General features: G+C 35.4%; 1 long non-coding RNA gene across 1 annotated transcript; it reads right to left on the bottom strand.

The window, feature by feature from the left end:
* Positions 1 to 553: 553 nt before the first annotated feature.
* On the bottom strand, positions 554 to 3,374 carry LOC145768495 (uncharacterized). Its single transcript, XR_014288945.1, has 3 exons — positions 3,255 to 3,374; positions 1,188 to 1,267; positions 554 to 676 (listed from the first exon to the last, which is right to left on the bottom strand). It is a non-coding gene; the product is annotated as an uncharacterized LOC145768495 (long non-coding RNA).
* Between the last annotated feature and the right edge of the window lie 1,090 nt (positions 3,375 to 4,464).

Raw genomic sequence — 4,464 nt, 5'->3', positions numbered from 1 at the left:
TGAGATTTATCAAGGGGAGCAACCAAGGCGTTGCGAAAACAACAAAAATAACAAAAAAGCGATTTTCAAATAGTCTACGTAACGTGAGCAACAATGTGTGAGTTCGTTCTTCAGAGCCACCGTTATTGGCAGGCGGTTTTAGCTATCAATTCGAAACGTAAACATCATAGCGGGTAATATGAGGTGTAGGCTCCAGTTTCGTTCCATTTGATTCTCTTCAATCGTAAAATGAAATTACAAGCCGGCCTAAATCGTAAGATGAAATTGCAAGCAGACCTTATAGTCCATTTTGGGTCCGAACGCAAATGAAGTCCGAGATAAGTCTAAAAGTTGAACTTTTGAATTCATCAAATCGGCAAATTCAAGCTGGTTCATATGACGTTTGCTAAATTGAAGTCCGAAACAATTCCAACTCGACTCGACAAGCCCTAGCCGACTTGAAACTATGGTTTGGATGGTTTTTGTGGACGTTCATATGCAGCCTTTGGGAGTGTTCAATCTTTGATTCACACCAACACATGTTGTACAAATAAATAACTATCACAAATGTCGCTGTTTTTCTTGAATCATTTCGGTTTAGAAGCATTGTCTTCAGAATGTAACTTTGCTAAAATGCTACGATAAAGATGGTGCTCTGGATACACATTCGAGTGTTGGTCATTTTTGTGTCCCTGAGCTAAACAACATAAAAAGAAGATCAATACAAAATAAAGCTTTCAACACGCAAAAACTTTATCAAAATTTAAGCTCTGGAATGCACGTGACTTAAACCATAAAAAAAAGCTTCTCAGAACAAAAGCAATTTCAAGATAGCCCATTGCTGCATTGGCTAGGTTACATCAAACAGTGAAAGAAAAGGTGGTCCTATACTTTATTCCAATCATCGGGAAAAAATTAAGGGATGAATTAAATTCGATTTTGCTTCCTACTGCAGCAGATAAAACTCGTTATTAACAAAGTATGGTGGCTAATTTTTTTCAACCGTTTTTTCTTCAGCAAATACTCTCACCCAATTTACTACACCTTGGGTAAAGGTGAAGGTGTTATTTTTTAATAACTGGCTTAAAGCCTTAAAGCGGGGAGCCAAACCTGCACAATAGAAAATATTTCAAAGTTGGTATGGGCTGCATTTAAAAAGTTTGAATTCAACTTTTTACTTATTTTTTAATGACTTTTTGCGGTTTTACCTTTGTGTTGGCGTTCGGAGTCACTTGACATATGAGGGCACTTGAACCATATACACCACATGGCATGAGGTATGTTTTCTCTGAAAAAAACACAATTGATAATATTCTGCTATACCAAAGCTATATAATGCAAAAAAGTTGTATTGGAATATGTGCAATTGTGCCTCACTTTACCAACATTAGTAGGCCAGAGTAGGCTCAAATAAGTAGGTTTGCGTTTATTTTAGTTCTGGCAAAACTTCTCTGTTTCTTCAACAGCATTAGTTTCAACATTCTAATTCAAGTGTGGTATTCGGAGCCGTGTGAGCACCATCTCCGAAATCCATTAGTGGCCTCCTATGTTTAGCGATTGCTGTTAAAAATAGGACCAAAAAGCGTTTAGGGCGGCAAACCCTTTCAATGTGGAGAAAAATTTATATTTATCATTTAGGCAAAGAGTAAACACTTTATAATTTTTTTTTAGAAAAAAATAGTTAATAAGCTATGCCTACAATGCAGAAGGGGATCTAGAAAAAAGTTGGGAAAGAACCAGAGTTTTAACAAAGTAAACTTTATATTATAAATTCACAATGCAATGCAAAACTTAATGTCCAATTAAGTGAAACGAAAAAGAAGTGTGAGAGGCTTGCCCCCCAGAAAATTTTGGCTAATAGAATCTTATTTTGGTTACTTTTAAGCATTTTTAGAAGCAATATGCTTTTTTTATCAAGATGCACACTTTGTATGTAACTAAATTCATCAAATTATAATGGAATTGGGGGTAGAAGTTTTGTTTAAAATTTAAGTTCACCTACTATTTCAACATTTTTTTATTCACAGCCGCAGAAGAATTTCGATAATTTATTTCTTGAAAGTTTGTAAAACCTATAGTATGTTGTAGTCTCTCAGTAGGCTAAAACTTCGAAAATTTAAACTGAGGAGTCCGCACCTTCAGAAATAACATTTTCACTTCATAACTTATCTCGATTCACATTGAAATTTATCAATTTAATAACTATTAATTAACTATGCTATTTGAGTGAGCAGTGTTCAATTCGAAATTTTGCATCATTTTGTTAATTTTTTTATAAATACAAAAAACTTCTTTCTCCCTTAATCCCCAACTATGCTTGCTCAATATCGCCGAGAGGAACGAAATGTGGCTGAGCGAGCAAAGCAAGCGAAAAAATTGCACAAAAATGGAAAAATTTTTTTGTAAAATTACAAGCCGAAAAACTTTGCACAAACTAAATTAAGGAGCCCCTACTTACAGATAGCCCCCCAGTCGGGGTTTGGAAAGCAGTATTTTTATTTTTTAAACAGTCAAAAAATACTAGACAGACTAAATTAAGTAGGTCTCTAACCAGCCTTACCCCCCCCCCGGCCACGAATTTTTTCCCCCACGAATTTTCTGTCTCATTTACATATTTCGGTAAGTGTAGCCATTATTGGTCACCGCGTGCGGTAAATTCATGTGTCGGTTACTTCGCATAGAGTTTGTATTAATACCGTGTGAATGCAACATTTTTTCGTTGGCTTGTTTAGTTCAGTGGTTTTATCTTGTGCTTTATGTTCGTGGGAACAACGGTTTGACACCCATCGAAGTCAATTTTTTTTCTGCAAATTAATTTTTGCAATGCACAAAAGCTTTTCAAAAAAGTAGCGTTAAGGTTAATGGATTAGGGTTAATTCTTAATCAATTCGGAAAATCTTACTTTTAGAATTACCAGAATCAATTTCTTTTCTCAATTTTTTTAAACTTGACTTGACTAGGTGTGTCTGCAGGCTACGTATTTTTCAAGTTCAATGTTTAGATTTGGACCTTTGGGGGTGAAAATTGGCTGCTGACGTTAAAAACCGTGCAAAAAAAATGACTCTGTAAAAACAGTTACCGCGCGCGCTGCGCAGATGAGACAGAAAGTTCGTGGAAAAAATATTCGCCCAGGCCGAGGTTATATGGGGGGTGGTTAACACGGACCTGGGGGTGTTTAATAAAAATTAACTAGTTCTATTGTAGTAAGTAAATTGTCTGTTTTAAAATTCAAAGTGTACAATAGTTATTTTTTTTCTTTGACCTTAACCGCTCACCTGTTATTAGTGGTTAGTCGGGCAAACTTTTCGCGTCTAAATGTTAGACCTCCTTCTGCTTGTTGATGGAGACAAAATAAAATCAAAAGGCAACAGAATAACAGTTTCATTTTGGTGCTTTTTAAATTTACAAATTGTATTTTCTGTAAAAATTGCAAAGTCTCTTTACCACCGAACCGAACAAAAAGACTTCTAACGCGCTATTTTCTTGAGAACTGTCTTCTACCTCTTCTTATACAAATGAGCATTCAACACTATTTTCTTCTCCTATTTATGGCTGTCCGTCAATTAAAAATCGCATGCTTTTTCTTCGAAGTGCATTTCGCGATGTTTCAATTTGTTTTCTTATGATAAACATGTTTGTTCTTCAGACTTTGAGAGGAAAAACCGTGGTAACCGCACTATTTTGTACTTGCTAATTGCTATTCTCAAATGATATATACGTCGGCTACATTGCTGATTTATGCAGAAACTATTAGACTGTACCCAGCCAAAAATCTTTATTTCCGAAACACTTTGTAGTCCACTTATCATTTAGCTTTAGCGTGAATAAACTTAACTTCAGTTGACGTAGCACCACTTGCAAAGTACACAGAATAAGTAGACAGATAGTAGTAGCCTATGCATTTTAAACATAATATAAATCGTGCCACCGGATTTTTGCGTTTGTCATAATTTTAAATTGTTTACGAATTGGAAATTTGATCTGTTGATATAAAAAGCTAACATGTTTAGTAATGTTACTTACATTGCTAAAACCTAAACATGGCGCATCAAGCACGAAAAGTGATGCAATCGTGTTGTAAGTGCTAAAAAAAGGAAAAGTACGTATTGGGAAATGTGATTCTACTGCGGAGATGCATCATGCATCCCTTGCTTTGTTTACATAAGTTATTTTGATTTTCACTATATTTTCGCATGTTTGATCTTTTTTTGCTTCTTGTCTAAAGTCTGAACCGCCTGGACAGAGTGACAGTTGATTCGCTTGATTGTTCTTCTGAGATTTTAGCATTTGGTTGAGCTAATTTCTTATGCGCTACTGTCACGTCTAATTTAAAATGCGTCATTGCGTAAAGCGATTTACCGGTTTGTCTGTGTTAAAAAATAGCACAACATTTTGGCTTTGCGAGATGGTGTGTTCGCTGCAATTCTGCGATTAACTATCAGTAGGCTTTGTAATCGACTAGCGAAAAAAACAATATACTGACAT

Source organism: Aplidium turbinatum, chromosome 4, assembly GCF_918807975.1.
Source record: "Aplidium turbinatum chromosome 4, kaAplTurb1.1, whole genome shotgun sequence".
Classification (NCBI taxonomy): Eukaryota; Metazoa; Chordata; class Ascidiacea; order Aplousobranchia; family Polyclinidae; genus Aplidium; species Aplidium turbinatum.
This window is presented reverse-complemented; position numbering and strand designations above follow the sequence as displayed.